Raw genomic sequence first — 12,597 nt, 5'->3', positions numbered from 1 at the left:
AACATTTCAGGGCTGTCATCTTTTTGATTTTATAGTATGATTTTTACTGTACTTTTAAGAGAGCGTATTTTGGTACATCATTTAATGCAACACAAAGCAACTGGGAAAATTTTCCCTCAGTTACATAGACATAGTTTCTGTTGACTTCAGTGTTGGGTTGCACCCAAGAGCTAAGGACTGATTTTTTTCTCTGAATATCTTTAATATAACAGTAAACAATTTATACGCCACTGATTCTCCTATATCTCATTCAAAGACTTTGACGAAGTTGAAATCCTGTTTCCGAATCTTGATACAAATGATGTTTTCCCCCAGTGATATTAGAGGTACACAAAACACAAACAGTTTTAATTAAAAAAATCAGATAAGCTCTTTAGTTTAGGTATGAATTACTGAAGATATATGACAGTCCATTTAGCTTACATCTCTAATCCATTTTCAATCCCACATCAAATGAAGGTAGAGACTTAAAAGCATGAAATAGCAAAGTACCAAGTGGAAAAAACACTTCCAAGAATTTGTAAATAAAAGTATTTTTTACCCGGTCTCCAAATTCTATGTATTAAGTAGCCATATAGAGGAAGTATATTTTTGTAGTGTACCTTCAGATCAATTAATACAGAAACTATATTGTTTTGAATAAATCACATAGTTATCAGTTCATGTAATTCATTTACATGTTACAATTTAATGTGTGCTTTGCAAACAGAACATTTTCATGGAAAATATGAGCTTAGACAAATTGTAAAGAATGTGGGTTTTGCAGCCAGTTCATATTCTGGTCAAATGTTTATTCTTCTTTTGAGTAATAGGAGAGGAACCTTCTATTGGAGATTCAACCCAGGAAGTCACCTCACTGATGCTCTCATTTTCTATAGCCCCCTTTCCCTCTGCCTCACTAGGTGCATGACATCAGACTCTGACTGCACAGCAGCAGTATGGCCCTATGCCTCCTCCTGAGCAGCCAAAGTACCCTGTATTCCAGGGTGTTTACATATCATCTTGCAGTCTTTGGGTAGGTCCAGACTACCCGCCGTATCGGCGGGTAGCGATCGATTTTTTGGGGATAGATATATCGCATCTAGATGCGATATATCGATCCCCGAACGTGCTCCCATCGACTCCGGAACTCTACCGGAGTGAGCGGCAGTAGCGGAGTCGACACGGGGAGCTGCGGACGTCGATCCTGCGCTGTGAGGACCTGAGGTAAATCAATCTAAGATACTTCGACTTCAGCTACGCTATTCACATAGCTGAAGTTGCGTATTTTAGATCGATACCCCCCCCCCCAGTGTAGACCAGCCCAGACTGTGCTAAGCAAGGGGGAAACACACTCTTTCAGCCATTAGCTACTCCCACTCAGCAGAAATGTCTGGCCTCACTTTAGCCCTCTGCCATCAATAGCCTTATAGGGTGGAGGATCTTGAGTGTGTAGGACCTAATGGATGAAAAAGAGATATCTATAATATGACATAATACACAAAAATCAAATAATCAGGGTAATATTTTCAAAAGTGCTGAAGTGACTCAGGAGCCTAAGTATCCTTTTCAGTATCCTTGAAAATGATATTTAGACTTGTAAGTTATTTACAGGCTTTTGAAAATTACCATTGATGAATTAGACCATAACGGCTAGCACCTTGCAGCATGCTGAAGTATTCTTTTCATTTAAATGAACTTCCCACCATGTGTTTGCTAATGATGTCTCAACCTCAAAAGGTTCTAAAGGTCCTCTCAGATCTGTATCCAAAATATCTCATACTGTTTATTTTTGTCCAATTATTAAGATTATAATTACGTTAATATAATACTTAGCACTTATTTTTTCACCGTAAAAGCACTTTACAAACATTAAGTAATTTTCATTTGCATTGAAATGACATATGGGACACTAAGACACATCAGTAAATTATTAGTTATTTTGTGCAGATCCAGCATTATAGGATCATAGTGCTTTCTTAGGGGATTAGAACATGTTCTGTATATTGTATAGAGATTATCACATTCTAAAGGTTCCTTTTTTTAACTTAACAGTTGCAAAGGCCAGTGGATCTCCCAGTCTCTCAGCTGAGTTCCTCTGGTGGTTTTCCAGATGTCCCAGAATCCTAGTTGTCCCTCAAGTGTTGCATACAGGGCTTGCTCCTGCAAGATGCTGAGCACTCTGACCCAATCCAGCAAAGCACTTTAAGTATGTGAGTAGTGATATCAGGCGGATTATGCTTAAAACAAAACACGAGTTTAGCTGCTTCTTTGGATTGGTCTCAGAGAAGACCTGTTTTAGGTGTGGAGGACTAAAAAACAAAACAAAAGTATACATATCCCTATATTTCAGATATAATCAACCCCTAATTAATGCAAACTGGGAAGAAACGTCCCCTCCGGACAAATTATTCCATAACTCCCTACTTCGGGGTTTCTTGCACTTTCCTCATAAGCATCTGTTTACTACTGGAGGCAGGATAATAAACTGGATGTGGCAATTTTTTTGTCCCTGTGTTCCTTATTCATTCCCATACATCTTTGCAGCATTCTGTGCAAATACTGTTCACCAGTTTAACTAGCGAGGAGACAGAATAACATGCCTCTTAGAAGAATAGGCAGCATTTTCATTTCCATCTATCTCTCTACTGTCTGTCAGTATAAATATTATGATAAATTATATGTCAAAAATTATTCTTAGATTGTAAATCTGGAGGAAAATGTACCCTACTCACTATCTCTCTCATTGCTGCTGCTCATCTTTTATTTTTGCCCATTGTGCCTTGCCCATGGCTTTTAGCAGGTACTTTGAGATAATACAATCAAATGCCTTCTGGTCCTGCTTGCAAAATGAGGCATTGGATAATATTGATGCATACCGGGAAGGGATACCGTGACTGATATTTCCTTTGTGGCTATTTTGCCACTTGCTGGCATTTTTAAATTTAACACCTCATCCCAGCGTTCTTTGGGATTCTTTCCATTGACTTCAGTGGGATTTGGATTGGGCCCTCAAAGAGAAAAAAACAGGACTTTACTGACATTTAAAAAAAAACAAAAAAACCCTCTCCTTTTCACTGGCTCATTGCTACACAAAAGTATCTGTTCCGTATGGTGGGGATTTTTTAAGCAATTTCTTGGGTTTTTAAAATTTCCACTTTTTAGTCCCTGTGGCCTCTGGTTAGCATTGTGGATTTCCCCCTTCTGTCTTCTCTTCACAATCTTTTTCTCAGAAACAAAATGACAAAACTTGCTCATATCTAATTTTTCTTTAACAAAAAGACAACCAGTAAATGTCTTTGTCTTTATTATTACTATTGTATAGATGAGTTAGATACAATTAAAACCATCCAGCTCTCTCAAACACCGTCTTGACAAAGAGCTAACATCTGCAACTTTAGGGTCTGCCCTTCTTTCTCTCTTTACTTTATGCATATTAGAGATAAACATTAAAATTATGCTCTTTAAATGCCTTGGAGCTGAATATATTGTTCATTTCCACTTTTTTGTCCTCTGTGGTTGCACATGCGAAGAACATTAAGCTCTGAAGACATTTATTTACTTAAGCCCAGAAGCAGAGAGAAACAAATACTGCAGTGCTATGAAATACAGTGTTTCCACTTGAAATGTTGATAATGATGTTTGAATATTTCAAAAGCATTGTGCTAGTGATTCTTAAAATGTGTGTGTGTCCCCTCCCACTAGAGCCATAAGTACCTATGTAGAGGAACAAAAAGTCGTAATGGCTTATTCATAAGTAATATTAACAGAAAAATCCATTCAGCCTTCTTGTAAAGCTCTCTTGTAAAGCTCTCCCTCATGCAGCTGGAAGTAAGGTGTCCTCCCCAAAATTGCAGAACATGTGATTATACCCCAAACGTCATAGGAAATATAGTTTGCTGAACACTAGAGAGGATTTGAGTGATTTTTACATCAAAGCAGAATGCCATCTAAACTCAAACAGTTAGTCCCAGATGCAGCAAAGCATTTTGTTTCCAACTCAGAAAGGTACTTAAGCATATTCCGAACTTTGAGTATGTGAGTTATCTGACTGGAGCCAATGGACACATACTTAAAATGACGTATATACTCAAGTGCTTTGCTTAATTGAGGCCATAAGCACCTACTTAATTTTAAGCACATACTTAAGTCTATCTGTGTTCAGTAAGTACTTATGCAATTGCTTAAGTGCTTTCGTAAATAGGAACAAACTTATCCCAACCAGTAATATATATATACCTGATTCTTTAAAAGACCTAATTATCCAAAGCTAAGGAAAATTATGAGTGAAATTGAGTGGGAGGAAAATTTTAGATAGCAAAATGTGAATAAAAGTTGGGAGTTCTTTAAGAAGAGTTTATTTGATAGCCAAAAGGCCATGATTCCACAATCCAAAGAGAAGACAACTTTGGCTAATAGCCCATTCTGCCTCAGTGGTGAAGGGAAGGCAATAATTAGAAATTACAAAAGCAACATATAAATGGAAAAAGAAAAACAGATAGCAATGAATATAAATTAAAAATTATAAAGTGTAGAAATTGATAAGGGAAGCTAAAGAAATCAGTATATATTAGAAATTAAAGAAATTCTAGCAATGGTATAGACCCATTTTTAGATGGAGATGGTAAATTTCTTAATGATGCAGAAAAGGCAGAAGTGATCAATAATATGTCTGCTCTGTATTTGGAAAGAATCAGGATGTTGTACTTATATCAAATGAGGATTGTGAAGTACTTTTCAGTCCATTAGTTCTGAAGGAGGATGTTAGTCAACATCCATTTGGGATATATATTTTAAAATTAGCAGGCTTGGGTAGCTTGCACCCACGAGACATAAAGAAGCTGGTTGAGGAGATCTCTGTCCTTCTGATGATCATTTTTAATAAATCTTGGAATATAGAGGAAATTCCAGAAGACAAGAAGAGTACTAATGCTGTGCCAGTACAGTAGAACCTCAAAAGAAATGAACAGCAGAGTTACGGACTTACTGGTGACCAAAAAACAAAACAAAAAACAGCAAATACTGTACTGCATCGGGGTTTAGCCCTTAGGCTCACGGTTCAGCCATCAGGATTTGCGTATGCATTTGCAGGGCCCAGGTGTCAGGCTCCAGGCGGGGATGTGTGTGTGCAGGGGGCTTCTGACCCTCGGGAGCACCAGGACTCAGGACTTCAGACTGGAAGGAGTGTTGGGGCTTGGGGCTTCAGCCCTATGGCTCTGTTCCCGGCTTCAATCCCGCTGGGGGTGCCAAGACTCAGGGCTGTAGCTATGAGAGGAGTGCTGGTTTCAGCTCCAGCGCTTCCCCTGTAGCTAAAGCCCCAAGCCCCAGTGCTTCCCCCCCCCCGACTGAAACCTGGAGCAGAGCCACAGGGTTGAAGCCCCAATTCCTAGCACTCCCCCCAAGTCTAAAGTCCCAAACCCTGGTGCTCCCATGGGACAGAAACCCTGAGGCCCCCGCCAGGAACCCTGGCGGCCCCTAGGGTCAGAAGCCCCCTCCCCCGCCCAGAGCCTTGACACCCCCCAAACCCTGTGGCTGCAGTCCCAACTTCCCTGTGGCTGAAGTCTGTAATGTCTTGTTCAGAGTTGCGGACCATTTCAGAGTTACGGACAACCTTCATTCCCGAGGTGTCTGCAACTCTGAGGTTCTACTATGTTAAAAAAGGACAAGCAGGGTAACGTGGGTAGCTGGAGGCTGGTAGTCTGATATCAGTCCCAGTCAAAATAATGGAAAAACTGATATAGGTCTCAATTAATACTGATTAAAGGATAGGAATATAATTAAGACTACGATTTAGTCATGGAGTTCACGGAATCCATGACTTCCAGTGACCTCTGTGACTTCAGCCTGCAGTGGTTGGGAGTTTCAGGGTCCTCCTCTGCCAGTGGAGGCAGGGAGCTCAGGAGTGGGAGAAGACCAGCTCCTGGCCGCTGCGGGGCAGCGGAGAACCCCGGAGCTGCTGGTGGTGGGGGAACCCCCTACCTCCCGGCTGCTCTGGGTGGTGAGGGAACCCCCCCCAGCTCCTGGACGCCAGGGCAGCGGGAAACCCCAGGCTCCCGGCCATGGAAGGGGAATCCCCGAGCACCCAGCTGCCTGCTTCAGGGGCGTGGGGACCCCCAGATCCCCATTTTGTCAGGGACAGGTCACAGCTGCCATGAATTTTTCTGTTTTGCCCGTGACCTGTCTGTGACTTTTACTAAAAATATCTGTGACAAAATCTTAGCCTTAAATATAATTAATGACAGTCATCATGGTTCTGTGGAAAATAAGTCTTATCAAACAAAACTGATTTCATTCTTTGATGAGATTACTGGTTTGGTTGATAAAGATAGCTGTACATGTTTGACTCAGTATTGCAAGACATTTTGATTAAAAAATTAGTACTGTACAATACCCATGAACCACACATTAAGTGGATTAAGAATTGGCTAATTAACAGATCTCAAAAAGTAGTAATCAATGGAGATCATTGTTGAAAGAGGGTATTTCTAGTGGTTTCCCAAAGGGATTGGTACCAGGCCCAATGCTTTTGAATATTTTCATCAATGTTCTGGAAGTAAATATAAAATCACTGCTGATAAAATTTGCAGGTGCACAAAGACTGGTGAAATAGTAGCTAATTTTGCAGACTAGTCATACAGAACGATCTGGATTGTTTGATAAGATGGGCCCATTTCAAACAAATGTTTTTTTAATACAGCCAAGTGCAAAATTATACATCAAGAAACAAGGAATTCAGCCATAGCTCTTGAATCAGGCACTGTATTCTGGAAAGCAGTGACTTTGAAAAGGATTTAGGGGTCATAGTAGACAAGCAACTCAATCTAAGTTCCCAAGGCAATTATTTAGCAAAAAGGGCTAATGCAATCCTTGGAGCTATAAACAGGGGAGTAGTGAGTAGAGTAGGGAGATGATTTTACTTCTGTATATGGCATTGGTGAGACCAGTACTGAGATACTCCATACAGTTCTGATGTCCACATTTTAAAAGGAATGTTGAAAAAATCGAAGAAGTTGCAGAAAAGAGTCAAAAAATTATATAGGGGCTGGAGAAAATGCCTCAAAAAGATACTTAAAGAGCTCAATCTATTTAGTTTATCAAAAAGAAGATTGAGAGGTGATTACAGTGCATAAGTACCTTTACAGGGAGAAAATATTGCATACTAACGGGCTCTTTAATCTAATGGAAAAAGGCATAACAAGAACCAACGGCTGGAAACTAAAGCCAGGCAAATTCAAATTAGAAAAATGGCACAAAGTTTTAGCAGTGAGAGTACAGTATTTCCGCACAAAGAAAGACATAAACTGACATGAAGATCAAATGATGTTTTTACCCAGAAACAGCTTGATCATGTTGCCATTAGTAAGCACTGGAGGAGATCACTGTTGGGTGCCAGAATGTACGTGAGTGCTGATGTCAAAAGTGATTACTGTCTTCTTATTGGGAAACAAAAATAAAACTAAGGAAGGTAATATTGCACAGGGCAGAGGGTATGTATGATACTAGAAAGTTTAGTAGATCCAGTAGCGAGCGTGCATTTCAAGCTGCAACTTAGTAACAGTTTGAAGAGTTAAAGACACTGATGGATGACTAGGAAAACAACGTATGCAGTGTTGTTGTAGCCATGTCGGTCTCAGGACGTTAGAGCGACAATGTGGGTGAGGTAATACCTTTTATTGCACCAATTTCTGTTGATGAGAGAGACAAGCTTTCAAGCTTACCCAGAGCTCTTCAGGTCAGAAGCTCTGAAGAAGAGACCTGCTGTGTGTAAGCTCGAAAGCTTTTCTCTCTCACCAACAGAAGTTGGTCCAATAAAAGCTATTACCTCACCCACTTTGTCTCTCTGATAGGAAACAATGGCAATTTTTTGTAGAGAAGTAAGTCTAGATGCAGACAGAATTACAGTAAGGGTGAGAAGATCTAAGAAAGAAGAAAGGCTCCAACCAAAGACATGGAGGCTTGTTGAAGAAAGGAAAGACTTAAAGAAGACAATTCAGCAAGAACAAAACAGCAGTAAAAAAACTATTCTGCAACAAGAAGATACAGACAAAGAAAAGGAAGATAAAAGATCAGCCAGAAAAGATAAGAGAGAATGGGGAAAATAAAGGAAGAGAAGCCGAGGAGAGGGGATTTTGAAAAGCTTTATCTAAACAACTGACATCCTAATTCTTGAACTGTTGTGGCATTATGAAGGGTCAAGATGGTATAATTTGAACCACTGAGGAAGCGCAGAGAGTCCATTGGATGGAACATTTCCAGGATGTGCTCAGCCAGCCAGAACACTGAGGGTAGGTCTACACTACAGCCGGGATCGACGCTCTCAGATCGATCCACTGGCAGTCGATTTATCGGGTCTAGTAAAGTCCTGCCAAATCGACTGCAGATCGCTCTCCAGTCAACCCCTGTACTCTACTCCCGAGAAGAAGAGTATGGTAAGTGGATGGGAGATTTTCTCCCGTTGACCCCCGTGATGTACACCCTGTGGTAACTCGACCTAAGGTTCATTGACTCCAGCTACATTACTCACTTACCACAGTAGTGTAGACCATAGGCGCCAACTTCTTCGGGCGCTGGTGGGTGCTCAACCTCTCTCTGCCCCCTGCCCTGACTCCATCCCTGCCCTGCCCCTCCCGTCCCCATTCCAAAGTCCCTGCCCCAACACTGCCCCCTCCCTGCCCCCATTCGACTCCTTCCCCAAATCCCTGCCCTGGCCCCGCCCGTTCCCCGCCTCCTCCCCTGAGCCTGCCATGTTCCCACTCCTCCCCCCTCCCTCCCAGCGCTTGCTACAGCTGTTTGGTGGCAGCAAGTGCTGGGAGGGAGGGAGGAGCGGAGACGTGGCATGCTGGGAGGAGGAGAAGGTGAGGCAGGGGGGTGGGGCAGGGCGGGGAGCTTGGCTGCCAGTGGGTGCAGATCACCCACTGATTTTTCCCCGTGGGTGCTCCAGCCCCAGAGCACCCACAGAGTCGGCACCTATGGTGTAGACATAGCCTAACACACTTTAAGAGAGGTGAGGAAAGAGTGAACTTAGCTATAAAGTAATTGCCTTTGAAGAAGTAAGGCGATACACCAACTGAAGAGTGGTAAAGCACCAGGCTATAAGATAGATGCTGAAATGTTAAAAGCTGGAGGGGAAGTGATGATGAATTACATGTATAGGTCATACAGAATGGCTTGGGAAAAGGAGATGTCCTAAACTTTGCTGAAGAGGTGTTATCTGTAAAATGCCTAACAAGGGGGACCAATGGATTTTTGATAATTGAAGAGGGGTGACACTCTTACCTGGAAATGTGTTTTGCATTATCATTTTGAATAGGATGAAAACTCCGGTTGATACAATACTCAGGGAAAAATAGGCTGGATTTCGATCCAATAGGTCATGTTCAGAGCAGATTTTCATCTTGAGAAGACTTACTGAGAAAGGCTTGAAACACCAGCAGGAAGGTAGTTTTTAACTTCCTAGATTTTATGAAAGCGTTTGATAGTATCCACAGAAAAACCCTCTGGAAGATCCTATGTGGCAATGGAATTCCAGCAAAGATTGTTATTTGATGTGTTGATTGTATGATGAGTCTGTGTGCTGTGTCAGAATAGACAGCAGAAACATGGAATGGTTTAAGGTTATGAATGGCATAAGATAACTGTCTGTGTGCTGTGTCAGAATAGACAGCAGAAACACGAAATGGTTTAAGGTTATTAATGGCATAAGATAACTACAACGTTGCACTCTGTCCCCACTTTTACTTTCTATTGTCATAGATTTTGTGATGAGAAGAGTGATGGCTGATGCTGAGAATGCTAATATTGTTTGCACCAGATAAGCAGTGATATTCTATTTGTACATGATGTAGTCTCCTGTTTGGGGGACCATGTAATAAAATGGGTTCAGAAGGTATTCGTTTCACTATACAATAAGGTGTGCAATTGTCAACTTGACCTGAGAGAGAGAGTTGTATTTGATCATAGCCACCATATCAGGCTAGAGTAATAAATGGATGTACTCTTCTGGCCTGTACCTGAGAAATATATTTTATTAGCCTTAATTCTCCCACAAGTGTTCCCAAGCTGAAATGTATCCAAGCTCTGCTTCACTGTGATGAAATCAAAAGCTGGATCCAGAAGATTCCCTTTCGTTCCAGTGTGCTATGGGATTTGGAAATATTTGGTTTGATTGACCTTTTGTATGAGACTGGGGTTTACAAGGTGATGTGAAACCCATCACCTGCAGTTTACTAGATGGCCTGCAGCTGAAATTTTTGATTGTTTGTTTCCCAGGGAAAGACAGGGATAACAAATAAGAGAATCTGTTTCTTGATTAAATTACTGCAATAGTTGTTTCAGTTTGTCATCCATGGCTGAAGAAGGCTTGATGGATCTCTTTTCTGATGAGTCTTGAAAGCTCAGTCCTCGCGACAATTTCTGAGTTTAGATTAATAGAAATTAGAGAAGGAAGAGGCCTATTACTAATACAATATCACCTTTTCTGTTCTCCTGTCACTAAAAGGAAAAATTCCAGAGTCATCTGAAGCAGCACCAAATGCTAATGCTGTTTATTTGTTCTTGGCTTCTCTGGACAGCAGGCTGGTAGAATGTTGAACATTCAGGATGCATTTCTTCTTTAAATTAAAATAGTTGTAACAATCTAAAGCTTAGTTAGGTTGATATTCCCTTAAACAGAGAATTTCTTTGCCCTTTATATCTCTTGAGAAACTGAGAGTCATGGAGCCAGTTTAATTATTAGAAGGGATTCTCGATGCAGTGGAGTTTAAGAATCACTGCTTTATTCCATACTGTTCTTTAGCTCTAACGATGGCCCATCTGTGTAAATAATCTCATCAACCTCTTGTGTTTGCCCATCCTTGAAGATTTCCTCATGTGGATGCTTAATGAAAAAATATACTGTGCTTTTGTCCTTGTGAGTGGTATGAGAACATATAAGAGGTTTTAGTGGAGAGGCTAAATAAAACTGCTGTTGTAAATGGAGTCCCAGCAATATTTTGTCTGGCCGACTAAGCAGCTTGTGTGTCTTTTTGATATTCACAAGAAAAGGACACTGCTAAATCCACCTGAAGGACATGTTTATTTATGGCTGCTTCCCACTGAATTTTGTTCACTCCAACATATTACTGAAATCCTGGAATAGAACTGACTTCTAATATTTCACCAGAGCTCACCTTATCACCTTATACATTTGAAAATCTATCCTTACCAGGAATGGTCATGTTAGTCATAAGAGGAAATTAATCTGATTTGGAATTTGGAATCTCTTTTGCATATAGTATTTCACCTATGCTTCTTCAGTATGTCCCATACAAGGTGTTTGTATCACATAAACAGTTCTTAAAGTTAACAGTGAAGGAGTATATATGTCTTTAAAAATAAATTGAACTGTGCTATAGGGTTTACAAGTGCGATAGTTTGTTTTTAACATTAAAAGTGTAAACCAATGTTAGATAAACTTTTAAAAAATAACAGAGTTGCACACTTTTTCTCATTAAAATCACTATATGCTTTGAATGTCTGCTTTTTAAAGTATGCCTTATTTTTATAAGAAATATTAACCACAGCTATCATAGAATATCAAAATCATGTTAACTAGCAATTGAACACTGGTTTATAAATTAATATCCACTGTCAACTGAAATTGGTTAATATTTTAAAAATATTTAAAGACCTTTATAGGAGATTTTGCTTGTCAACTTGTATTATTAACATGAAAACGGGATAAAATAAGTTACATCTTTTACTAAAAGGTATGGGCCTAATCCAGTAGTCATTATTTATGTCACAGTCTCAGTCCCTGAGCATCCTAAACTCTTATTGACTTCAGAAGAGTTTTGACCAAGGAACTGAGGGCTCCCAATCTAGCAAGTAACTTAAACACATGCTTAGTTTTTAAGTATGTGAACAGTCATATTGAAATAAATAGTACAACTTACAGTTAAGTATGTGCTTTAAGAGCTTTAATGGAACAGGGCCTGAGTGAGGACTTCAGGATCGGGCCTTATGTTTTCATATTTTGTGCAAAAAAATCAGCTGTACTTGTATAGTGTACTTTGTGCACAGCATGGTGCAATGTTTAGTTGTCTGTCAGGCTTTTACAAACTACTGATAAAATGTGCCGTTGCATTTGGTAAGTGGAGTATCTTTATAGCAGGATATTGACAGGAGGAGAGTAACATCTGGAGAAGGTATCCTATGTGGGCATGATCCCTAAATCTGAAGTATGAACATGCTTTTTCCAAATATATCGTCAGATAGTATTCATGAAAGTTCATCTTCTGATCATTTTTTCAGAGTTATTCTATCTTTGGCATGTCAGCATCCATTCCAGAGAAGAATTGTGCAATAGCAAACAAAGTTTCTGGAGGCAGACTTGTATTTCTTGGTTTTCTGTCAGACAGCTTTCTCTGCATTTCATCAGAAAAATCATAATGCATCTTCGTAACCATTCTAGATCACACCTTTCTTTCTTTCTTTCTTTCTTTCTTTCTTTCTTTCTTTCAGATATTGGCTGGGCTCTCACTGACAAAGCCTAAAGGGAAAGCCTCTAGGATGACATTTGAATGTTTTATTTTTCCGCCACAGAGAGAGAAGGAAGAGGGAAATTTATTAATTTGTTTC

The 12,597-nt window shown here is 40.1% G+C and overlaps 1 protein-coding gene across 3 annotated transcripts in view; it reads left to right on the top strand.

The window, feature by feature from the left end:
* The window catches only part of TRHDE (thyrotropin releasing hormone degrading enzyme), a 312,690-nt gene that overhangs the window by 177,876 nt on the left and 122,217 nt on the right, over positions 1-12,597 (top strand). The gene's annotated exons all lie outside the window — the stretch shown is intronic.

This window comes from Mauremys reevesii, linkage group 1, assembly GCF_016161935.1.
Source record: "Mauremys reevesii isolate NIE-2019 linkage group 1, ASM1616193v1, whole genome shotgun sequence".
In the NCBI taxonomy this organism is placed as follows: Eukaryota; Metazoa; Chordata; order Testudines; family Geoemydidae; genus Mauremys; species Mauremys reevesii.
This window is presented reverse-complemented; position numbering and strand designations above follow the sequence as displayed.